This window comes from Rhineura floridana, chromosome 3, assembly GCF_030035675.1.
Source record: "Rhineura floridana isolate rRhiFlo1 chromosome 3, rRhiFlo1.hap2, whole genome shotgun sequence".
In the NCBI taxonomy this organism is placed as follows: domain Eukaryota; kingdom Metazoa; phylum Chordata; class Lepidosauria; order Squamata; family Rhineuridae; genus Rhineura; species Rhineura floridana.
This window is the reverse complement of record NC_084482.1, coordinates 220,453,894-220,480,291: the sequence shown is the minus strand read 5'-3', so window position 1 is coordinate 220,480,291 and position 26,398 is coordinate 220,453,894. Positions and strand designations below refer to the sequence as shown.

Below are 26,398 nucleotides of genomic sequence, written 5' to 3'. Positions count from 1 at the left end.
GAGATGAGAGGCGAGGGGTCCAAGATGGGTGAAATTCCTGGGGGTGGCTAAAGACACAAGAGGTGCCCAAGCATGGAGAAAAGTCTGGAAGAAACTGGAGAATGTTCTGAGAGAGATTTGGGGCCTTTAAGGCCTTTTGCAGATCAAGCGTTGTGGGGGAACACAACAGAGGAAAGGGACGTGCCATTTATTGATTTGGATTGAGGCTGCTTATAATATTCAAATCTCTGAAACCCAAATTGGCATGAAGAGTGAAATCCCTCCCATCCCTCGTCTCTCCCCTGCAGGCCCTTGAGAGCTGCTCCCTACGAAACGTGCATCGTGGTGAAAGCTGTGGGAGTCCCAGAGCTGGCCCAGTATACTCCTCCCTCTCAGGCAGCGCCATGGCCTCAGAGGCACCATCCGGGTTGTCTCTTCTGTGGGATAGAGTGGAAAGAGCAGCCGGGCAGCCCAATCAGGTAAGGGGAGGATCATTGGGGGAGAGACCGAGGGGACAGCTGGGGTGCGTCTCCCTGAGCATAGCGGGGAGGGCTCTGGGAGAATACTACCTCTGAGGCTGCATAAGGAGAGCCTGCCAGATCAGGCCAATAGCCCGGCATTTTAGCATGTGCTTTTAAATTGCTTTTTAAAATGTTTTTAAAATTTGTATATCTGTTTTTAATGTTTTAATTGTTGTAAACCGCCCAGAGAGCATCGGCTATGGGGCGGTATATAAATGCAATAAAATAAATAAATAAATAAATCCCAGTGTGCCTCACTGGTCAGGCTATTTGTCCAATATGAACCAAAGTATAGCTGCCAATGTGTTGCTATGCTCCAATTCCCAGCATACTGCCTCTGGCAGTGGAGGGAATGCATTGCCATTGTGGCTCGTAGCCACTGATGTCCTCATTCTCCATGGATTCGTCCATTCGTCTTTAAAAGCTATTCAAGTTTTAGGCTGGGCAAATGGTGCATGTTGGAGAAAGTGCCTCTTCATTTACCAAGATCTCTTGCCCTTCCAGGGTCTGGTTACCTTTGAGGAGGTGGCCGTGTATTTCACGGAGGAGGAATGGGCCCTGCTGGATCCCGGTCAAAGAGCTCTGTACAGGGAAGTCATGGAGGAGAATAATGAGACGGTGGCCTCTCTCGGTAAGGGCACTTTTCCCCCTTGACTGATGAATGTTGAAGGTATGGATTTAGTACCTGTGCTATTTAACCTTCCACTGCAGGGATGCTGTCGTGGAAATGGGTGCCTGGCCCTGGATATTTGGGGAGGGACTGCAGCTCAGAAGGGGAACACCTGCTTTGCATGTAGAAGGTCCGAGGTTTAGTCCCTGGCAGCTGCAAGAGGGGTGAAAGGATCCGGTAGGAGGTGCTGGGAAAGGTCTTTCTCTGCCTGACATCCACAGCTAGTTGCTGTAAGCAGGCGGGACTAGATGGACCAATTCTCTGATCTGGTAGAATGCAACTTACTCTGTTCTTGGGGCTTTTTGATCATTCCGTGCAAAAAGTGCCTCTACCTGGCGCCTTCTGCTGCCCCGTGATGAAAAATCTTACCTTGCAGCAGAAGGAAGAGTGGTCAGGAGCTCCCAAACTCCAGCAGAGCATCTTCTCCTGCATCCTCAGCAGACCCTGTGCCTGCACAAGAAGGAGAACATCTCCACCCAGGGAAGGAGAGCCTGCCATTGCTGCTGCTGTTGGAACACCACCTCCACCACCCTTCCCAGTGGGACTGCTGCCTGGCAGATGTGCCTCCTGCAGGACCAGGTCCCAGGTACCCAGCCAGCTGTGACTAATTTCCATCACCTGTCCCTCTTTGGAGGGATACATAAGCCGGCTGGCTGAGGTGGCCTGGGAGACCCAGTGCCTGCCTACTTTATTTTTTACACGGCCTAGAGTAGCCGCTTGTGCGGCCAGATAGGCAGCCTAGAAATAAAATTTATTATTATTATTATCATTGACACTCTGTGCCTTGTACTCTAAACCCCAGTGGGAAGAGATGCTCCCGGGAGCACCCGCTGCCTCCTTCCTCTGCCCAAAGGTCAGCTTTTCTCTTTGAAGCAGGAAGATCGGCAGTTTGGAGAAGAGGAAGCGGAGGTGGAGGCTACAGTTTGTAGGGAATGACCTCCAGAAGACAGGACAGAGAGCAAGATTTAGCTTTGCCAGCCCTGGTGGGAAGTCTGGAAGCAGAACTGGAGCACAGAGACTCTTTGACTCAGGCAGGGACACAGCAAAGGCAGCAGGCAAGAGGGACCCCGAGAAAGGCTCCCTGCCACGTGGAACACGTGCCATTCCCTCAGCTAGCAGAGGTCCCAGGAAAGCAGGAATTGCAGCAGCGCCCTTGAAAGGGGACCTTTGCTCCAGCAGGAAAGGTTCCAGAGAAGGCAGGAATTCCCATATTGAAATGCCTGGCTGATTTTTAATTAGTTTAATAAATTTTGGCTGGGACCCAATGATAATGTGGGACATGTTCAGTAAGAACCAACTGTCATTGTTCTAAAAGCCAGACTCACAGCTGCTGGGCTTGGGTAATCAGGGGGCCACACCCACACCAGACTTGATTTCATTTGAGACAGTCATGGCTTCCCTCAGAGAATCCTGGGAAATGTAGTTAGTGAAGGGTGCTGAGAGTTGCTAGGAGACGCCCTGTTCCCCTCACAGAGCATCAATCAGAGTGGCTAACTGTTAAACCAGTCTGGCCACTGGAGCTCTCTCAGTGGAATAGGAGTCTCCTCTCAGCACCCTTCACAAACTACAATATGATCTCTGGTGCCTCTTCCCTTTCTAAATCTGGCTTGGATGTCTGGCATTTCTCGCTCCATATATGGTAAGAGCCTTTGTTGTAGAATCTTGAGCATTACTTTACTTGCATGGGATATTAAGGCAATAGTTCGATAATTACTGCATTTCCTGGGATCCCCTTTCTTTGGAATCGGGATGTATATGGAACACTTCCAGCCTGTGGGCCATTGTTTAGTTTTCCATATTTCTTGACAGATGTTTGTCAAAATTTGGACAGATTCAGTCTCAGTAGCTTGTAGCCATCTGTTCCTGGTCATTTGTTTCTTCCAAGTATTTTAAGAGCAGCTTTCACCTCGCATTCTAAAATTTCTGGTTCTTCATTATATGGCTCCTCCGTGAATGAATCTGTCATCTTTGCATCTCTTTTATAGAGTTCTTCAGGGTATTGCTTCCATCTTCCTTTTATTTCATCTTGGTCAGTCAGTGTGTTCCCCTGTTGATTATTCAACATCTCTACTCTTGGTTTAAATTTCCCTTTCAATTCTCTAATCTTTTGGAACAGGGCTCTTGTTTTTCCCTTTTTGTTGTCCTCTTCTATTTCTATACAATAACTATTGTAACAGTTCTCTTTGTCCCTACCTACTAGTCGCTGTATTGTTGCATTTAGGGTTCTGACTGTGTTTCTGTCTCCTTTTGCTTTCCTTCTCTCTTTAACCATTTTAAGAGTTTCTTCAGTCATCCATTGAAATTTTTCTCTGTTTTGAACTAGAGGTATTGTCTTTTTGCATTCTTCCCTGATAATGTGTCTGAGTTCACTCTATAGTTCTTCTGGTTCTCTGTCAACTAAGTTTAAAGCCTCAAACCTGTTCCTTATTTGATCTTTATATTTTTCTGGGATTTTATTTAAATTGTATTTTGACATTGTGATTACTTTGTTGTTCTTCTTTAGCTTTACTCTGATTTTCGATATGACCAGTTCATGATCTGTACCACAGTCTGCTCCTGGTGTTGTTTTCGCAGAAAGTATGGAACTTCTCCATCTTCTGTTGCCCGTTATATAATCAATTTGATTCCCATATTGACCATCTGGTGATGTCCATGTGTACAGTCATCTTTTCGGTTGCTCAAAAAATGTGTTTGCAAGAAACAAATTATTGGATTCACAGAATTCAATCAGTCTGTCTCCTGCTTCATTTCTGTCTCCTAAGCCCCATTTCCCCACAATTCCTAGTTCTTCTCTGTTCCCTGCTTTTGCATTCCAGTCCCCCATGATGATCATCTTATCTTGTTTTGGTGTGTGATCAATTTCCTCCTGTACTTCTGCGTAATATCTCTCCAATTCTTCTTCTTCTACGTTTGACGTTGGAGCGTAGACTTGGATGGTGGTTATGTTGATAGGTTTCCCATTTAATCTCATTGATATCACTCAGACCTTGCATTGTAGCTCCTAATTGCTCTTGCTACATCACTTCTCACTATTAAAGCAACCCCATTTCTTCTTAATTTTTCATTTCCTGCATAAAATCTTTTGTAGTTGCCTGATTGGAAATGTCCCATTCCTGTCCATTTTAGTTCGCTCACACCAGGTATTGTCATGTTGATGTGCTCCATTTTACTGTTTTTAGGTACTGTCAACTGCCCAGAGAGCTTTGGCTATGGGGCAGTATATATATATACAATCTGTCAATCAATCGATAAATATGGACCTGTTTCTGGTCAAAAGTAACTAGTTTTGTCTATTTCCTTCAAAGAGTCAGACCTCCATTCGTGTTGGGAAGAAAGAGAAGATGCCTTTATCCCAGATCCCAAAAAAGAGGCGACATCAACAGGTAGATGTTCAGCTGCGTTGTGAGGCCCTTTTTGGTTTGGGAATTGTAGGATTGTTCAGTTCCTGTGTGATATCATTCCTTGCAGATTAATTAACCGATCAGGGTGTGAGTTCTCCTGGAGGACGTCTTAGATGTCTTTAAGAACATAAGAAGAGCCTGTTGGATCAGGCCAATGGCCCCTCTAGTGCAGCATGCCTATGGGAAGCAAGCAGACAGGACCTGAATGCAACTGTTGCTCCCTCCTGCAGTTCCCAGCAACTGATATTTAGAAGTATCCTGTCCCTTACTGTCTGGGTCTTTTTGCTTTATGTACAGTTTCCTGTCCACAAGTGACATTTGGATATACACACCCTTGTGCTATTCAACTATAGGAGATCTAAGATCTTTCTTTGTTTTGGAGCAGGGAGAATAATTTCAGTTCAGAATTGATTAGTTTATCTGTATCTTTGAAAGAAATTTCAAAACTGTGCTCAGGTAATCTTGGTTTCATCTGGGACTGCAAAGACAAAAGAGGAGGAATTATGGAAATGTAAAAATAAAGAAGCAGATAATTGGGCTTGATCTGTGAATTGAAATTCCAATGCTTTTTTTCAACCCTCTTCCCCCTCAGCAGGTGACGGGCAGAAGAATGAGAATTATAGAGAACCGCAGATGGTACCACTGGTAATAGCCAAGACTGAGAGTCAGAAAGAGATGTTTGGAAATCATGGGGGACCAAAAACATTTGAAATAAAGCAGACAAAGAATGAGAGCAAGAACTCCTCTACTTCTCATAATTTTCATGCCAGAACACACACTGGAGAAAAACCATTCAAATGCATGGAATGTGGAAAAAGCTTCAGTGTAAGCAGTAACCTTAAATTACATCACAGAACCTACACGGGGGACAAGCCATTTAAATTCAGGGAGTGTGGAAAGAGCTTTAGTCAGAGCAGTAACCTTACATTACATGAAAGAACCCACACAGAGGAGAAACCATTTAAATGCAGGGAGTGTGGAAAGAGCTTCAGTGGAAGTGGTAACCTTAAATTACACCACAGAACCCACACAGGGGAGAAACCATTTAAATGCAAGGAGTGTGGAAAGAGCTTCAGTCAGAGCAGTAGGCTTACAGTACATGAAAGAACCCACACAGGGGAGAAACCATTTAAATGCAGAGAGTGTGGAAAGAGCTTCAATCAGAGTGGTAACCTTAAAGTACATGAAAGAACCCACATAGAAAAGAAACCATTTAAATGCAGGAAGTGTGGAAAGAGCTTCAGTCGGAGCAGTTACCTTACTTTGCATCAAAGAACCCATACAGGGGAGAAACCATTTAAGTGCAGAGAGTGTGGAAAGAGCTTCACTGTAAGCAGTCAGCTTAAATTACATCACAGAACACACACAGGCAAGAAACCCTTTAAATGCATGGAGTGTGGACAGAGCTTTAGTCAGAGAAGTAAGCTTACTTTACATGAAAGAACCCACACAGGGGAGAAACCATTTAAATGCAAGGAGTGTGGAAAGAGCTTCCGTCGGAATGATTACCTTACATTACAGGAAAGAACCCACACAGGCGAGAAACCATTTAAATGCAAGGAATGTGGAAAGAGGTTCAGTCAAAACCGTCAACTTGCATTACATGAAGGAAACCACACAGGCGAGAAACCATTGAAATGCAAGGAATGTTTAAAGAACTTCAGTCAAAATCGTCAACTTACTTTACATGAAAGAACACACACAGGGGAGAAAATATTGAAATGCAGGGAGTGTGGAAAGAGCTTCAGTCAAAATCGTCAACTTTCTTTACATAAAAGAACACACACAGGGGAGACAATATTGAAATGCAGGGAGTGTGGAAAGAGCTTCAGTCAGAGTGGTAACCTTAAAGTACATGAAAGAACCCACATAGGCGAGAAACCGTTGAAATGCAGGGAGTGTCGAAAGAGGTTCAGTCGGAGCAGTCACCTAACTTTGCATCAAAGAACCCATACCGGGGAGAAACCATATAAGTGCAGGGAGTGTGGTAAGAGCTTCAATGTAAGCAGTCGCCTTAAATTACATCACAGAACACACACAGGCGAGAAACCTTTTAAATGCATGGAGTGTGGACAGAGCTTTAGTCAGAGAAGTAAGCTTACTTCACATCAAAAAACCCACACAGGGGAGAAACCATTTAAATGCAAGGAGTGTGGAAAGAGCTTCAGTCAAAATCATCAACTTACTTTACATGAAAGAACACACACGGGAGAAACCATTTAAATGCAGGGTGTGGAAAGAGCTTCAGTCAGAGCAGTACGCTTACAGTACATGAAAGAACCCACACAGGGGAGAAACCATTTAAATGCAGGGTGTGGAAAGCGCTTCAGTGTAAGCAGTCACCTTATTTTACATCACAGAACACACACAGGTGAGAAACCATTTAAATGCAAGGAGTGTGGAAAGCACTTCAGTCAGAGCAGTAGCCTTACATCACATCAAAGAACACACTATGGAGTAACTTTTTTAATGCATGGAGTGTGGAAAGCTTCAATGTAAGCGATAAGTTTACATTACACCAGAGAAGATACACAGGAGAAACAATTTAAATGCAGGGAGTATGGAAAGAACTTCAATGGGAGCCTCTCTTCATCTTGCAGGCTACATAGATTAAAGCCCTATACAGGTTGGGGCCAGGATGCTTAAAAAATTATCTCACCTATTATATATGCAGCCCATCACTGAAACCTGCAGAGGATGGCCTCTTACGCATACCATCTCATTAGGAAGTCCACTCTGCATGATAGAGAAACCTGGCCTTTTGTGTGGTGGCATCTACTTTTTTGAACTTCCTCCTGTTACATACCAGGCAGGTGTTTTTTGTGTGTGGTGCCTATAGAAGACCTTCCTTTTTCAACAAACCTTTTAAGGGCAGAGCTTTATTACTGTTTCTGTGGGATTTTAAAAGGTAAAGGTGTCCCCACACTTATAGGGCGAGTCGTTTCCGACTCTTAGGGTGACGTCTTGCGACGTTTACTAGGCAGACCGTATATATGAGGTGGGACTGCCAGTTCCTTCCCTGGTCTTTCTTTACCGCCCAGCACATGCTGGGCACTCATTTTACTGACCACGGATGGATGGGAAGCTGAGTGGACCTCGACCCCTTTTACCGGAGATTTGAGTTCCTCCTTCCGTTGGAATCGAACTCCGGCTGTGAGCAGAGCTTCGGCTGCGTTACTGTCGCTTACCACTCTGCGTCATGGAGGGTCTGTGTGGGATTTTAAGATGTTTTTAATTGGTTTGCATATGCAATGTTTTTTTTTATTGTTGGTATTTTTGAGATACTTTCTGGGAAGTGATTTCTAAATAAAAATAAAATAATACTAGTCCATGTTTCTAATGGTCTCCTTACTCAGTGTTTTCATATAGTTTAGCATACCTTTAACTGTTGATTTTATTCATTTTTTAGTGTTTGTTAAATGTTGATTTTTATTGATCATTTTAATGTACATTTTATATTCTTTATAAAATTCAGCAGTGTACACATTTTATTAATATAAATAAAAAGTATTTTTGTGTATAACATGGTTTTTATTTTGCTTGGATATTTTTTGTATTGGCTATTCTAACGTCTTTCATAAAGTAACATGAATTCACTAATTTTCTGCTGATGTATTTTAAATATATTTTCCAAACAGATTTCACTCCGCAGTTGCATCTGGTCTCAGTCCTATTTCCTAGCAGGCAAATGAAGGACCTCACTGTCATCTGGTGCGCATAGAGAAAAGGAGTGAGAATTGGGTTTTGTCAGCGGTCACATAGCCAGAATGGCTTCTCTAGGGCAAAGAAGGGCCTTTAGGAAAGGCAGCAAAGCTGCAGAGAATATCTGCTTAAGTTATTGTAGAAGGCAGTTTGTTGGCATAGATAGTTCGGGCCAGATATATCAATGGTCTGGTAACTTCAAACTAATTCATGTTGTGTAACTAATCCATGTTATGCAATTGTTAATGATGCTTCCCTGTAGTTTCTCTCTGGGAAGCAGTATGCCTCTGAATGCCATTTTCTGGGAATCACAAGTGTGAAGATTACTGACTGGGAGGTCAGTAGCTCAACTGCTGAACTTGGGGACCAGGTTTCTTGAAGGACTCCCTGTTCCTGTCCCCTCCTGCCTCTTCCTTGGGATCTAGCCAGTAAAAGTGATTAGACTGGTGAGCTAGTGTTATTGTTGTTGTTCCCAATGTAAATAACAAGTGCATGTCAGGACCCGACTAGGGATCAGCTGCCCTGCACCTTCAATTTAGTGTTGCAAAGCTCATCATGGAATTGTTTGTTGCATGATTGGTATCTCCTCTAGTTTGGCCCTCAGACTGGCAGTGGCTGTCCAAGGTCCTGTTCTCCAGCCTTCTTGCCTGAGAGCCTTTTGACTGGAAAGTTCTTCGCCTCCACCTCATGCACTCTGCCCAATGAGTAGGAGTCCCTCCCACAGGTTCCAGACTTTAATAACCTTGATTTTGAAAGTAGTTGTGTCAGAAACTCATTTCACAGAAAGCAAACTGGTGAGGTTTGGCCCAGAACTTGAATACAAGGCAGAGGTGGAGTCAGAGCCCAAGCACACAAGAGCACTTCTTTGAACCCAGTTTTTCTCCTGTGATAGCACATCTATTTCACAGAAGGCAAACTATTTCTCTCCCCCTTCTGCCAGCCGACTTGCCCCTCCAATCTCTCTTTCTCTCTCCCTCCCCAATTCACCAGCCATTCGCAACCTGGTAGCAGCATCAATAGTGTTGCATAGTGGACCTACAAACAGCAAGAAAGGGTATTGCTGATCACCCCAGAGGTTCCTGGGTCATCCTGAGTTATCTCCCATTTCCCAACACAAAGAGAGGCAGCAACATGTGTGTTTTAGGGTTGCCAGGTCTCTGGCTTTCTGCCGGAGTCTCCGGCAAAAGGGGGCCATCTCCAGCCTCCGGCAATACTTTATTTAAAAAGGTGGATCTCTGGTTTTTCATTGGCATACGTTGGGCTGTGGAGGGCCGCCTTCCTGGCTTTCCCTCCCTTTGTTAGGCAGGCTCAGGCAGGCCGCACGCCGCCGCCGTCTCCTAGCTACCGCTGCCGAGACGGGGGCCACGCGGCCTGTCAGTCTCAGTAGGAGCCGTGGAGGGCAGACCGGGCCGGCTCCTTCTTAGCCCCGGAGCTGGTTTTCCTGCTCTGGAAAGGGCGGCCGGCGGCTTTTCCCCCCCTGCTGTGGGCGCCGCTGGGCGGCAGTGGCAGCGATGGGGCTCGCTCAGCAGTCTCGGGCTGGGGGGGCATAGCGGCCACTGCCGCCCAGCGGCGCCCACAGCAGGAGGGGTGAAGCCGCCGGCCGTCCTTTCAGGAGCAGGAGAACTGGCTCTGGGGTTAAGAAGGAGCCGGACTGGCCTGCCCTCCACGGCTCCTGCTGAAGCTGATAGGCTGTGTGGGCCCCGTCTCCTAGCAACCGCTGCCAAGACGGGGCCCAGCAGTCTCTGATACTCTCATGAGCTGCTATTTGCTGTTTCATTAATTTTTTTAAAATACAAGATTTATCTTCCTGAAATTTGGTATCGTATTAATTATTGCAGCTTAATAACAATAATAACCAGGAGTGGTGAGGAAGTACCATTTTAATGACCCCTATAAATTATTTGGCTTAAAAATGAAAACTTGTGGTTGACCATAGACACAGGGTTTGTAAAAGCTTTTTAGAAGCAACTATCACCACTAACAGCCACCCATAGAATATTTATGTTCTTCATGGTTTCTGTGCACTCCCACATATGGTTTCTGAGGACCCTCACTAAGCAGTTGTCTCTGTTTTGGAGAGATAGATTAAAGATACCATGTCAGTTGCCCTTCAGAACCAAGCTTTGGATGCTATAAAAATACCTAACAATTCCAGTAATACCATTTTTACTAAACATCATCACACCTATCCTCATACCTTATGAGCATTATATTAGAACCAACTATCTCAAATAGGATCTGATGGAGGGCTGAGGTGCTCTGTCCAGACCTGGAACTTCAGGACCCCTTGGAGGAAAGGGAGCAGGGGACCCTTCCCCAGCAGTTCTCTACCCTGCCAATGAACCTGATATCACTGATACGTAGTATGCATTCATTCATTTTTCTTTTCCCACTATGAATGTTCCTAGGTCTAGTCAGACCTGTAATATGATGGAACCATTCCATGTATCTGTTGCTTGTCCCCAATGTTCCAGGAAGGGAGAACTATGTTCCCTTCTGATGTTGTTGTGCTCCCAACTCCCATCAGCCCCACCCAGAATGCCCAGTACATTATGGGAGTTCAAGTCCAACAACATCTGGTTATCCATCCCTGCTGTAGAAGATTCCAAAGAATACTCCACACAAACGCAGAACCAATATGTCTGCCTGCACAGCTGACCACTTTAAAATACAGATACAGGAAAGCAATTTGTTTTTGTGAGCATTATTCATTTAAAACTGTTGTACATATGAAAATTGGCCACACTAAATGCTGAACTACTAGAAAATTGGATAGTCCTGTATAATTTCCATTTTCAATTGCATGCTCCAAGCAACTGTGGTTGATACAATGTATCATGCATAATGATGTCACTAGGGCCCGCCCCGTGACATCACTAGGGCCCGCCCCATGACATCACTAGGGCCCACCCCGTGACGTCACTAGGGCCCGCCCCATGATGTCACTAGGTTCCACCCCGTGACATCACTAGGGCCCACCCCGTGACGTCACTAGGGCCCACCCCGTGACGTCACTAGGGCCCGCCCCCATTTTCTCAGGTTTTTGAATGGCTCCGACCTGGCAACCCTTGTGTGGTTGGTGAATTTTAGTAGGTCTGGCTGATTTGGAAGTTTCTGTTCTGGGCTGGTTTACGTAAAAATGTATTATAGCCCAGAACGGGTATTGGAACGTGGTTTGCGTAGACGTTTTGTGTCTTATTGCATGCATCCCAAGTAGTCTTGTGGGACTGGTGAATTTGGTGGGTCTGGCTCGCTGGGAAGTCACCGTTCGGGGCTGTTCATTCGTTCCGGAGGGCATTTTGGTTGTTAAAGGGTTGATAAAAATGCTATCGGAATGGTTTTGTTCCTAAATGTTGTTCTCATGTGTCTCTAACACATCCTAGTGTTTTTGATATCAATTTCTTTTCTAAGGAGCCCATGCCAGCGTGTTCCGTTCCAGCTTTTACACCGTCCCTCCTGAACACTTTACTTTTTACACACAAATGTGTATATTGTATATATCACACAGCACACACGCACACACCTATCTTGCCACTGCTTCTGCGGGAGGCAAGAGAGGAAGATGAGGTGCAATATTGGGACAGAAGGCAGGGAGGAAACTGTTGGCAGTGGGGGAGCAGAAGCAGCTCTTGCCACTTAGTCCTCCGATGGGTTAAGGCAAGGAGTTCTGGTTCCTAGAGAGGCAGGAAGTCTTAATCACATGGAGGGGGGGAGAGCATATTGAAGGGGAAGTAGGAGGGCTGTCTTCATTGGTATTCCGGGTAAAGAAAGTATTAGGCCCAGAGAGGAGGAAGCGGGAGCATGCAGAGGGCAAAGAGGTGCAAGGGGGGGGATTTGGTATTTTTGTTGGGGGGTGAGGGAAAAGGAGGGAAGAGCCCCACTCCCCCCTTTTCCTCAGGGGGACCCCTGCTGCATGCAATCCATTTGCAGAGGGGGGTCCGAAGTGCCGCGGGGTTGGCCTTTCGAGGCCCTCTTGGAAGCCATCGCCCAGGCAAAGGGATGCAGCTGTTGGGGGTTGATGTCCTGTGTTGGTTTTGAGGGCCACCGCTGGGGGAGGGGAGCTGCCTTTGCAATTCCTGGGCCTGATAGGGGACTGGTGGGGGGAGGGGAGAGAGAAGGAAGGTTTGCTTTTTGGGAGGGGGAGGGGGTTGATGGAAGAGGCCCCTCTTCCCTCTGGGAATCCATAGAAAGTGCCCCAGAGCTGGAGGAAGAGCCCCTTTTGGATTTCCTAAACTGGAAGAGGGGCTGGTCAGTTTCCTTCCTGCCAGGCAAGAAAACTGGAGGGTTGGAGAGAGGAATCTGAACCTGACCAGGCTCTGAATGGGCTTCTAGAAGCTTTCAAGGCAGAGGATGGAGGAATTGGGTGAATAAATGCCCCCTCCTCAGCTGGGCTCCAGGGGAAGAGCTTCTCCAGACATCCCCTTGGGAGTGTATTGGAGGGGAAGACCCTAGAGGAGTGGACCTCAGCTTCTCTTGCAGGATTGGTCCATCTGTGGCAGTGCTGGGGGCAGAGTTTGGAAAAGTTACTATTTTAAACTACAACTCCCATCAGCCCCAGCCAGCATGGCCACTGGATTGGGCTGATGGGAGTTGTAGTTTAAAAAAGTAACTTTTCCAAGCTCTGACTGGGGGTCTGTGTTTCCTGGCGTGGCCAGCATCCCCCCTGTCCAAAGCACAATATCTTGGCAGTGGTCGCAACAGCCCTGTAATGTGGTCCAGGATGAGAGCCTGCGGCTAATGTAGTGGTTAGGGAATATTCTTCAACCCAACGGCCAGATTTCCACACAAGCAGCCTTCCAAGGGCCAATTTCCAGTCAAGGGCCAGAGAGGGTGGAGGTATGGATGTGTCACTGACATGTGTATAGTAGAGTCTCTTGTAGCCAGGAACAAGTCAGACATTTCTTCAGTGCAATTAATTAATTATTAGATTTATATCCTGCCCTTCCTCCCAGTAGGAGGCCAGGGCAGCAACGCAGAGCACTCTAAGGAGCGGGGTCAGAGCACGGGGGGGGGGGAGAAAAAAAAACTGCTTTCCCTCCAAATTTTTCCACTTTTGTTATGGGCCTTCACATCTCTACAGTAGTGTAGTGGCAAATTCAGAAGTGCAGGGTCCCTTCATGATAGCCATGCCCCCTCCCATTCTGTTCCTGCTGTGTTGAGAATGAGATGCATGTTAATGCCTTCTCCCACAGCTAGAAGCCAAAAAGCATGGAAGGGCAAAGTGTTGCCTCCTGAGAAGAGTCTCAGTGGCTGACTTCACCTCCTTTCACTCTGATTCACTCTAATTATCAGGAAAGAACAAGGAAGCATGTTAGAAGACTCTTCTCAGTGGCTAATACACTCTCCTTTCTTGCTGATTGGCTCACAGGTTGCTGGAGAAATGGGGACTCTGCTGAGAGCCTGCTCCCAAAAAAGTAAGGGGTCTAAGATCCCCCCCCCAGATCTATGCAGGTCCCTGGGTGACCCTGTGGCAGTGACCACTTTTGTTCAGCCCAGCCCTCCTCAGCTATGGAATCATAGTTTAATTCTATGTCCACAGGGACCCAGATTCAAATCCCTGCTCAGGAGTGAAATTCAGGTGGTGTCCTGGGCCCAGTGACAGTGTTGTTGTGAAGACAAAAGGAGGGGGACAAATCATGGTGAGCTCACTACAGGAAGGCCTGCATAGAAATATAAAAATATAATAAAATGTATCGGTAATAATAATAATAATTAAATCAACTTATTGCCTCAGTTGTTCAACCCAATACAGTAGATGAGTTTGCTGTTAAGCTTTCCACCTCGTGCATCACCTGCTCAACTTGGAGCAGCGTTCTGTAACCTGGTGCCCTCCAGGTATTATTAGACTGCATCTCCCATCAGCCCCAGACAACATGGCCAAATGCCAGGGACGATGGGGTTGTAGTCCAGAAATGTGTAAAGGTTAACTTGGATTATACGAGTGGATGGTACTAACAAGGCATCCTGCTGATTTTGACATGGATGTATTGCAAGTAGTTCTTAATATGCTTTTCATTGCCCAGTGAGCTGAGCCAGACTGGATGTATCTCACTGTTCCTCTCCGCATATTTCTGATGGAAAGACTGGAGGTGTTTTGCATCCCCAGGAAGCTCCAAGATGGAGTCATTTGACCAAATTCACCCCCAGTATTTCTTTACAATGTGTGCAAAACCTATTTTTATGCCAACTGTCAGGGGCATGACATGGAATTAATACCTGTGCAGATTAAGTTTTTCATAAGAACAAAAGAAGAGCCTGCTGGATCAGGCCAGTGGCCCATCTAGTCCAGCATCCTGTTCTCACAGTGGCCAACCAGGTGCCTGGGGGAAGCCCGCAAGCAGGACCCGAGTGCAAGAACACTCTCCCCTCCTGAGGCTTCCAGCAACTGGTTTACAGAAGCATGCTGCCTCTGACTAGGGTGGCAGAGCACAGCCATCATGGCTAGTAGTCATTGATAGCCCTGTCCTCCATGAATTTGTCCAATCTTCTTTTAAAGCCATCCAAGCTGGTGGCCATTACTGCGTCTTGTGGGAGCAAATTCCATAGTTTAACTATGCGCGGGGTAAAGAAGTACTTCCTTTTGTCTGTCCTGAATCTTCCAACATTCAGCTTCTTTGAATGTCCACAAGTTCTAGTATTATGAGAGAGAGAGAAGAACTTTTCTCTATCCACTTTCTCAATGCCATGCATCATTTTATACACTTTTATCACGTCTCCTCTGACCCGCCTTTTCTCTAAACCAGAAAGCCCCAAATGCTGCAACCTTGCCTCGTAAGGGAGTCGCTCCATTCCCTTGATCATTCTGGTTGCCCTCTTCTGAACCTTTTCCAACTCTATAATACCCTTTTGGAGATGAGGCGACCAGAACGGTACACAGTATTCCAAATGCAGGTGCACCATAGATTTATACAACAGTATTATGATATCGGCTGTTTTATTTTCAATACCTTTCCTAATTATCCCTAGCATGGAATTTGCCTTTTTCACAGCTGCCGCACACTGGGTCGACATTTTCATCATGCTGTCAACTACAACCCCGAGGTCTCTCTCCTGGTCGGTCACCGCCAGTTCAGACCCCATGAGCGTATATGTGAAAATCAGATTTTTTGCTCCAATATGCATAATTTTACACTTGTTTATATTGAATTGCATTTGCCATTTTTCCGCCCACTCACTCAGTTTGGAGAGGTCTATTTGGAGTCCTTCGCAATCCCTCTTTGCTTTAACAACCCTGAACAATTTAGTGTCGTCAGCAAACTTGGCCACTTGACTGTTCACTCCAAATTCTAGGTCATTAATGAACAAATTGAAAAGTACAGGTCCCAATTCCAATCCTTGAAGGACTCCACTTTCTACAGCCCTCCTGTGCTGTAATATCTCTTTAAGGTCTTGGAATTGTCAGTTGAGTTCAGTTGGTGTTTCGGTTGAGATGGGTTAAGCACAGCATAAGCAGATGTAAAGACTGTGCCCTGTGGAATGGTGATTAAAGTATACTATTCTTATGTTAAAGAATCAAGATGTGTTTATTGTGAAATAAAACACATTATACCTCCATTGGGAGAACTGTCCGTTTATTCCTACTCTCTGCTTTCTGCTTCTTAACCAATTCCTTATCCACAAGAGGACCTCTCCTCTTATTCCATGACTGCTAAGCTTCCTCAGAAGACTTTGGTGAGGTACCTTGTCAAAAGCTTTTTGAAAGTCTGAGTACACTATGTCCACTGGATCACCTCTATCTATATGCTTGTTGACACTATAGGTTACTGAGACAGGACTTTCCCTTGCAGAAGCCATGCTGGCTCTGCTTCAGCAAGGCTTGTTCTTCTGTGTGCTTAGTTAATCTAGCTTTAATAATACTTTCTACCAGTTTTCCAGGGACAGAAATTAAGCTAACTGGCCTGTAATTTCAAGGATTCCCCCTGGATCCCTTTTCTAATATTGGCGTTACATTTGCCACTTTCCAGTCCTCAGGCATGGAGGAGGACCCGAGGGACAAATTACATATTTTAGTTAGCAGATCAGTAATTTCACATTTGAGATCTTTGAGAACTCTCGGGTGGATGCCATCCGGGCCCGGTGACTTGTCAGTTTTTATATTGTCCATTAAGCCTAGAGCTTCCTCTCTTGTTAACACTATTTGTCACTATTATATCCATGATGAAAAGGGCCCAATAATAAAAGCCTGAAATGATTCACAATGTGGAGAAGACACTCTGTGGTGAGCAGGAATTAAGGCTTTGCGGATGCGGAAGCAGAGATGAGAGGCGAGGGGTCCAAGATGGGTGAAATTCCTGGGGGTGGCTAAAGACACAAGAGGTGTCCAAGCATGGAGAAAAGTCTGGAAGAAACTGGAGAATGTTCTGAGAGAGATTTGGGGCCTTTAAGGCCTTTTGCAGATCAAGCATTGTGGGGGAAAACAACAGAGGAAAGGGACGTGCCATTTATTGATTTGGATTGAGGCTGCTTATAATATTCAAACCTCTGGAACCCAAATTTGCATGAAGGATGAAATCCCTCCCATCCTCCGTCTCTCCCCTGCAGGCCCTTGAGAGCTGCTCCCTACGAAACGTGCATCGTGGTGAAAGCTGTGGGAGTCCCAGAGCTGGCCCAGTTTACTCCTCCCTCTCAGGCAGCACCATGGCCTCAGAGGCACCGTCCGGATTGTCTCTTTTGTGGGATAGAGTGGAAAGAGCAGCCGGGCAGCCCAATCAGGTAAGGGGAGGATCATTGGGGGAGAGACCGAGGGGACAGCTGGGGTGCGTCTCCCTGAGCATAGCGGGGAGGGCTCTGGGAGAATACTACCTCTGAGGCTGCATAAGGAGAGCCTGCCGGATCAGGCCAATAGCCCGTCTGTTCCAGCAGCCGGTTCTTGCAGTGGCCGACCAGATGCCTGTGGGAAGCCTGCAAGCAGGACCTGAATACATGAGCACTCGCCCCACTTGTGATTCGGTGACACGTGTCTGGCAGAACTCTGGCAAAACTCCTAAAATACACTCTTCGAGAGGTGGGATCTTTTTTGAGAGTCAATGAAGCTCTGCCCTGCAATTGTGTCTGAGCAGTGTAAAATCCAGACATACTTACCCCCACAAAAGCTAAATAAAAAGTAACTGTACTAAAGAAATGCAAAGAAAAAGAGAGTGGGACAGTTTCAAGAGAGTCACAGGGCTTGCTATCAAAATACCTGATGGAACGCCTCTCCTGACACGAACCCACTCGTACACTACGCTTAACATCTAAGGTCCTCTTCCGGGTGCCCACTCCGAGGTAAACTCAGAGTCTGGCAACAAGGGAGAGGGCCTTCTCAGTGGTGGCCCCCAAATTATGGAATGCTTTCTGTGATGAGGTGAGCCTGGCGCCAACACTGTTATCTTTTCGGCGCCAGGTCAAGCCTTTCCTCTTCTCTCAGGCATTTTAGCATGTGCTTTTAAATTGCTTTTTAAAATGTATTTTTAGATTTCTATATTGCTTTTGTGGTAAACCACCCAGAGAGCTTAGGCTATGGGGTTGTATATAAATGCAATAAAATTAATTAATTAATTAATCCCAGCGTGCCCCACTGGTCAGGCTATTAGTACGATATGAACCAAAGTATAGCTGCCAAGTGTCCTGCTCTGTTGCAATTCCCAGCATACTGCCTCTGGCAGCGGAGGGAATGCATTGCCATTGTGGCTCATAGCCACTGATGTCCTGATCCTCCATGGATTTGTCCAATCTTCTTTGAAAGCTGTTCAGGTTTTTGGCTGAGCAAATGGTACATGTTGGAGAAACTGCCTCTTCTTTTTCCGGGATCTGTTGCCCTTCCAGGGTCTGGTGACCTTTGAGGAGGTGGCCGTGTATTTCACAGAGGAGGAATGGGCCCTGCTGGATCCCGGCCAAAGAGCTTTGCACAGGGAAGTCATGGAGGAGAATTATGAGACGGTGGCCTCTCTCGGTAAGGGCACTTTTCCCCCTTGACTGATGAATGTTGAAGGTATGGATTTAGTACCTGTGCTATTTAACCTTCCACTGCAGGGATGCTGTCGTGGAAATGGGTGCCTGGGCCCTGGATATTTGGGGAGGGACTGCAGCTCAGAAGGGGAACACCTGCTTTGCATGTAGAAGGTCCGAGGTTTAGTCCCTGGCAGCTCCAAGAGGGGTGAAAGGATCCGGTAGGAGGTGCTGGGAAAGGTCTTTCTCTGCCTGACATCCACAGCTAGTTGCTGTAAGCAGGCGGGACTAGATGGACCAATTCTCTGATCTGGTAGAATGCAGCTTCCTCTGTTCTTGGGGCTTTTTGATCATTCAGTGTGAAAAGTGCCCCTCCCTGCCACCTTCTGCTGCCCCATGATGAAAAATCTTACCTTGCAGCAGGAGGAGGAGAGGGCAGGAGCTCCCAAACTCCAGCAGAGCATCTTCTCCTGCATCCTCAACAGATGATTGACACTGTGCCTTATACTCTAAACTCCCAGTGGGAAGAGATGCTCCCGGGAACACCTCCTGCCTCCTCCCTCTTTCTTCCTCTGCCCAAAGGTCAGCTTTTGTCTTTGAAGCAGGAAGAAGCGGCAGTTTGGAGAAGAGGAAGCGGAGGTGGAGGCTACAATTTGTAGGGAATGACCTCCAGAAGACAGGACAGAGAGCAAGATTTAGCTTTGCCAGCCCTGGTGGGAACTCTGGAAGCAGAACTGGAGCACAGAGACTCTTTGACTCAGGCAGAGACACAGCAAAGGCAGCAGGCAAGAAGGTCCCCGAGAAAGGCTCCCTGGCAGCTGGAACAAGGGCTGTTCCCTCAGCTAGCAGAGATCCCGGGAAAGCAGGAATTGCAGCAGCGCCGTTGAAAAGGGGACCTTTCCTCCAGCAGGAAAGGGTCCAGAGAAGGCAGGAACCTGCGGTGATGAATGAAAAGCAGGGGAGGGTGATGGAGTCAGACCCCAGTTGACATCTGGGGCTAAGATAGATTTCAAGCTGCAAAAGGAACCGCACAAACTGGAACCCAGAGTGGGACCAGGAGTTCAGTTTTATCCACTTTTGGGAAAGGTTTCAAAGCAGATTTCCACATTGGTTAGCTGAGGGAGTTCTCTCTCCTGACCAGGTCATGTCCTGTGCATACGACTTGCAATGTCATCTCAGCTGAGAAGACCAATTGTACTCCTTAGGCTACTTTTACCCATCAGTTTTTGCCGGCAGTTAGGTCTGACCAGGTGAACCAAGTGGCCAGAGATCGCAGCCAAGAATCTTTTTAGGTCTAGGAATATCTAATGGCCGATCAAGAAAGGAAATCTTTATCAGTGTCTATGTATAATTAACACGTCTAATCTACTATACTTTGTGGACATAGCCACATATCAGAACATAGGTCTTACACAGCACATACAAAGGGGATGTACGCTAACGTGTTGCATTTCAAAGGACAGCATAGGTCACATTGATTTCCATCTGAAAAGGAGTGATCTCACCTTTGCTGCGTGTGGACCTTAACACTCAGAGCAGGTGGTTCTTTCTTCGACCAGTGTCACGGACAACTGGTAAAAATCCCCAAGGCTGTCTGTCTTTTATAGCTCTAGTTTGTATCTATCTAGACTTTGTCAGTTCATGTTCATATTACAACTATACACTTATTTTCATCATTTGAACTCTCATCCTAACCTGCATCTTGATGCTGATGTTGTATTCTAATAAGTTCTCCTGACTCACCCCTTTACAGCTTCAGCCATATATAGACATGATCATTGGCTGAATGCCCGGACTCCTTATAAAATGTTGATACTTTACGGGAAAGAATTTATTTTGGAACTACTGTAAACAAAACTCAAAGGAAAAAAGACACTTTAACTGGCAGCTTGTCTTTTTACTCATGTTTTGGCTTGTATTGTTTGCACTACTTTTCCACACATAATTTTATGTAAATCAATTATAAAGAATTGGAGATGGCCAATTTCTATAAATACAGGTGGCCTGTGACACAGTGAATTGCATCCACTGTTGCTGACTTTACTAGGTTCTGCCCTAGTAGTTTGCAGCCTACTAAGAAGCTGGCTTTACTAGGTTCACCCCCAACAGGCATTTCAAGATGAGCTTCATGCCCAGTGGACGCATGTTCACAAGTGCCAGACTGACCCTACTTGGTCCACACAACTCTGTTGTATTCACCGAGAGCAGGACTTACCAGATCAAAATTATACCTTTTCTTATCTATAAAAATCTCTGTTTGTAACGGCTGAATATTTTCTGGTCAAAAGTAACTAGTCTTGTCTATTTCCTTCAAAGAGTCGGACCACCATTCGTGTTGGGAAGAAAGAAAAGATCCCTTTATCCAGTATCCCAAAGATGCGACATCAACAGGTAGATGTTCAGCTGCGTTGAGGCCCCATTTTGGTTTGGAAATTGTAGGATTTTTCAGTTCCTGTGTAATATGATTCGTTGCAGATTAATCAGGGTGTGAGTTCTCCTGGAGAACATCTTAGATGTCTTTAAGAAGAGCCTGCTGGATCAGGCCAATGGCAGCATGCCTATAGGAAGCAAGCAAACAGGACCTGAGTGCAACCCTTGCCCCGTTGGGAGCACAGTGACTGTCTTAAAGCTGCAAAGTGCTCTCTGAAGCACCCTTCCCCCTCCTTTCATAGTGCAGGGACGGAGGGAAAAAAGGTGCCTTTCGGATGGGCTGTCTGCCAGAGAAGTCCCATGCACAGCCGATCTTTCTAAAAAGCAGTGGCTTTCGAAAGGGAACAGGCACCCACAGCCAAACTGAGCCCTTGGCTCGCCACCCCACACTGCTTCTTTCAACTTCAGGAGCTGAATGGGTCTGCTTCACAGAGCAGCGCTGGGAGGGAGAAGTGATTTCCATTCATTGGAAACAGCTTCCCCTACCTTGAGCAAAGGCTCATTCAACCACTGATCAGCTGACTGGCAGGTGCAAGTGTGCCCCAGTCCAGCAAAGGAGCAATTGGCAGCCCATTTCAAGGTCCTGGTGGTTCTTTTGAAGCCTCACCTTTATCTGCCGCACATCTTATGTCAGATCGGAGGGTGGTGCCTTTATGTCCTCCCTGTAGACTTCCCATTCGCATCTGATCAGGCACTGTGAGGATGCTGGACTAGATATTTATTTTATTTTATTTATTTATTTAATTTATTTTATATACCGCCCTAAGCCAAAAAGGCTCTCTGGGCGGTGTACATAAGAGATAAAACAAGCACAATATATAAATACAATAAGTATAACAAAATCAAAGATCAAAACAAACAATAACAAAGAACCAACAACGTTAAAATACAACAATAATGAAAATACTGATAAAATATACTATAAAATACAATTTAAAATACACTTTAAAATGCCTGGGAGTATACAAAGGTTTCCCCTGGTGCCGAAAGGATAGCAGCGTCGGCGCCAGGCGTACCTCATCAGGGAGACTATTCCACAGTTCAGGGGCCACTGCCGAAAAGGCCCTAGTTCTAGTCACAACCCTCCGGGCTTCTCGATGGGATGGCACCCGGAGGAGGGCCTTAGATGTTGAGCGCAGTGTACGGGTAGGTTCATATTGGGAGAGGCGTTCCACCAGGTATTGCGGTCCCATGCCGTGTAGGGCTTTATAGGTCAAAACCAGCACTTTGAATTTAGCCCGGAAACAAATAGGAAGCCAGTGCAGATGAGCCAGAACAGGTGTTATATGAGCAGACCTTCTGGTCCACGTCAGTAATCTGGCCGCTGCATTCTGGACTAGCTGTAGTTTCCGAACTATCTTCAAGGGCAGCCCAACGTAGAGCGCATTGCAGTAGTCCAGCCTAGATGTTACCAGAGCGTGAACAACTGAGGCGAGGTCGTCACTGTCCAGATAGGGACATAGCTGGGCGACCAGTCAAAGATGGTAGAAAGCATTCCGTGCCACCGAGGCCACCTGGGTCTCGAGAGACAAGGAAGGATCGAAAAGAACTCCCAAGCTACGAACCTGTTCCTTCAAGGGGAGTGTAACCCCATCAAGAACAGGGTGAACATCCTCCATCTGGACAATGAAGGCACTCACCAACAGCGTCTCGGTCTTGTCAGGATTGAGCTTCAGTTTGTTAGCCCCCATCCAGTCCATTATCACGGCCAGGCAGCAGTTTAGCACATTAACAGCCTCACCTGAAGAGGATGAAAAGGAGAAATAGAGTTGTGTGTCATCAGCATACTGATGACAACACACCCCAAAACTCCTGTTGACAGCACCCAGCTTCTGCATGTAGATGTTAAAAAGCATGGGGGACAGTACCGATCCCTGCGGGACTCCACAATGGAGAGTCCAGGGTGTCGAGCAATGTTCCCCAAGCACTACCTTCTGGTGACGACCCACCAAGTAGGAGCGGAGCCACTGCCAAGCAGTACCCCCAACTCCCAACTCCGTGAGTCTTCCCAGAAGGATACCATGGTCGATGGTATCAAAAGCAGCTGAGAGATCAAGGAGAATCAACAGAGTCACACTCCCCCTGTCCCTTTCCCGACAGAGGTCATTATACAGGGCGACCAAGGCTGTTTCAGTGCCAATACCGGGCCTAAAACTGGATTGAAATGGATCAAGATAATCAGTGTCATCCAAGAGCCCCTGGAGCTGGCCGGCAACCACCCGCTCGAGGATCTTGCCCTGGAACGAAACATTCGCCACAGGTCTATAGTTGTTCAAGTTATCTGGGTCCAAGGAGGGTTTCTTCAGGAGTGGTCTCACCTCTGCCTCTTTTAGGCAGTCAGGGACCACTCCCTCTCTTAAAGAGGCATTTATTACCTCCTTGGCCCAGCCGGCGGTTCCGGTCCTGCCAGCTTTCACCAGCCAAGAGGGGCAAGGATCCAGTACAGATGTGGTCGCCCGCACCAGTCAAAGGATCCTGTCAACATCCTCAAGCTGCACAGACTGAAACTCATCCAATAAATGAGGACAAGACCGTGATCTGGATACATCATTAGGTCTAACTGCTATAATATTGGAGTCTAAGTCCCAGCGAATGCATGCGATCTTATCTTGGAAGTGCTCGGCGAACTCATCACAGCGAGCTACAGATGAATCTATAATATCCCGAGGACCAGAATGTAAAAGCCCTCGCACAATTTTAAAGAGCTCCGCTGGGCGGGAGAGTGATGACTTAATAGTATCAGCAAAATATCTCTTTTTTGCTGCCCTCACCGCTACTATATACTGCTAAGAACAAGCACTTACCAAGGTGTAATTGCATTCATCGGGAGTTCGCCTCCATCTGCACTCAAGCCTCCTCATCTCTTGCTTCATCGCTCTCAGCTCCAAGGTATACCATGGAGCTGTATGAGCTCTGCATAGGAGGGGGCGCATGGGAGCGATCGTGTCAACCGCCCGGGTCATTTCCGTATTCCACAGTTCAACCAGGGCTTCGACAGGAGCGCCAGTCTTCTCAGTCGGAAAAACCCCCAGAGCCCTTTGGAAACCCTCAGGATCCATTACTCTCCGGGGGTGGACCAATTTAATAGGTCCCCCGCCCTTGCAGAGGGAAAGGGCTGCTGTGAGCCTAAACTTCAGCAAGCGGTGATCTGTCCATGACAAAGGAATAGATGATAAATCCCCAACCTCCAGATCACCATCTCCATGTCCAGTGACGAAGATCAAATCAAGGGTATGTCCCGACACATGCGTCGGGCCAGAAACAAATTGAGACAGCCCCATGGTTGTCATGGAAACCATGAAGTCCTGCCCCAGATAAAGCAGATAGGCCTGTGGTCTGATTCCACAGGGCTGTTCTGAGGAAGAGCCGCTAGGTTGAAGTTTCTTTTCTACCTGCTGAGGAATCCCCCAAATTAAGAGGGCTGGATTGGTTTCCACAGAGCCCCTGAGTGGAGATTTATGTACACCTCCAGGCAACTGGTCAGGAGGATAACTTGGGTCCCTGTACTAATCAGTTCCAGATCTAAAATCTTTGTTTGCTTTGGGGAGGAGAGGATAATTTGGGAATGTCAAAACTAGGCTTCACCTCTTGGCTGGAAGAGCATGATCCAGTTGTATGTGGCTCTGATGAAAGGGAGAGATCAGTAGGTATGGACTTGAAAGATTACTCAGGGAAGCTGTAGAAGGATTTCACAACACTGAATCTTGGTGGTCTCCAGGAACCCAGAGGGAGTACCCCAACACCTCAAATACCCCACGCTTCCCCCACATAGGTGTAGGGTTGGCAATAGCGTGTGCTATGTGCCTTTGAAGCACTCTCTATTTTCAGCAGTAATCAAAAGTGTGACATCAAATATAAACGCTTTATTAAAAGAGGAAAGAGGAAAATTACAAGCATGCACATTCACTCTCAAATCAGCAAAGCTTCTCCAATAGATCCTTAGCAGCAATGAAGTAGCTTGTAGGCATGAAAGATCTTCCTTACTCTGTGAGTTGAGGAACTCAACAGAGGGGCACCCCCATGCTCCAAAAGCAATGCCCAGGCTGCTGGGACTAAGTGGTAGCTCAGAGAACATAGGATCCGTCTCTGGATGGTCAGGGAGTGATGACGTGTTCTTTATATACCCTCACGGATGTTCCCCCCTCTTACTTAAAGATGTTTTAATGTCAAATCTCTGAAATTAGTTGGTCACTAGCCTTCCACATCTCCTTCTTTCCTGGAAAGTGTCTCCCCTGACTACATAGGTTGATTTCAAAGTGCACGCTTGTTCGACTTTTTGAAATTAAACTTTGTGGTTTCTGTCTCCTTTTGGTTCTGCTATTTGTGACCTTCGGGACTTTCTAAACCTCAAATATCAATCATTGGTGACCCAAAGTGACCTGCTCTTTTAAAGCTTTTCCCTAACAAATACTGATGCCATTTTATGATTAATTGAAACCTATAGAAACCCTAAAGTTATAATTTCTGTTTAATCAGTACCTCTATATTGGCATTATAATTGCATTTAAAGCATCTTCCTTTCTTGCACGTGCGTCCCAGGTTACCTTCCTCAGTTTATCCAGGATGTCTCCCTTTCATCTCTGAAATTAGTTGGTCACTAGCCTTCCACATCACCTTCTTTCCAGGTTACCTTCCTCAATTTAGCTTTCTTGGAGCAAACCAGGATGTCTCCCTTTGCATCCTCCAGCTTGCTACTGTGCTTTGCATAGAGACATTTAAAATTTCTTGTAACGAATTCACTCTTGCTTGCATTCATTTGTAAAATATCCCCTATATATGATGAAGCTTCATCTCCTTTGAAACTAGATTTTATAGAGTTTAAATGATTTGAACATTGACATGAAATCGAGCCTTCCGTGTCATCGGCCCAGTTCTCTGCAAAGCTCTGCCAACAGAGGTTCAGCAGGCGTCTTCTGTTTTAACTTCGAAGCGCCTGCTGGAAACCGTTCTGTTGCACCAGGCAGGCAATTAAGAGCATGCTCTTTTCACAACACTTGACCTTTGTTTTTATTGTATATTTGATGTTTTTCATTTATGGTGGTTGCCTTTTTTTAACGTGTTGTAAACTGCTTTGATGTTTCTAATGAAATAGCGGTATACAAAGAGCCTATAAATGAATAAATAGATGTGATATCTCTGGAATCAGAAAAACAGCTGGAGCTAAGTGATGCCTTCATGTGCTCCCTGTAGACTTCCCATCTGCATCCACTTTGGCACTGTGAGGATGCTGGAATAGATAGGCCTGTGGTCTGATCCAGCCAGGCTGTTCATATAAGGAGGGGGAATGGCATCCAGGTTGAAGTTTCCTTCCCATCTGCTGAGAAATCCCCCAAATTAAGATAGCTGGATTGGTTTCCACAGTGTCACTGAATTGAGGTTTTTGAACAGTTTCTTGTCCACAAGAGACATTTGGATCTACATGTCCCTGTGCTATTCATCTCCAGGAGATCTACGATCGTTCTTTGTTTTGGAGAGAGGAGAATAATTTCAGTTCAGAACTAACTAGCTTATCTGTATCTTTGAAAGAAATGTCAATCCTGGGCTTAGTCTCTTGGCTGGAAGAACAAGATCTAATTGTACAGGGCTTTGATGAAGGGGAGAGATCAGTCGGGCATTCCCCTTACGGTTCAGAGCATCATTGCAAACTCGTGTAGTGTCGGTCTTTGGCCATCCCTGTCTTAGCTCAGCTAAGTTTAATCCCTTGAATCTTCAGTTGGAATTTAGAAGTGTCTTTATCTGAAAACCTGCAGTGCAGCTGCCAGCCAGTA

The 26,398-nt window shown here is 46.2% G+C and overlaps 1 pseudogene; it reads left to right on the top strand.

Annotated features, from left to right (window-relative positions):
* The window catches only part of LOC133381715 (zinc finger protein 420-like), a 36,745-nt pseudogene that overhangs the window by 5,587 nt on the left and 4,760 nt on the right, over positions 1 to 26,398 (top strand).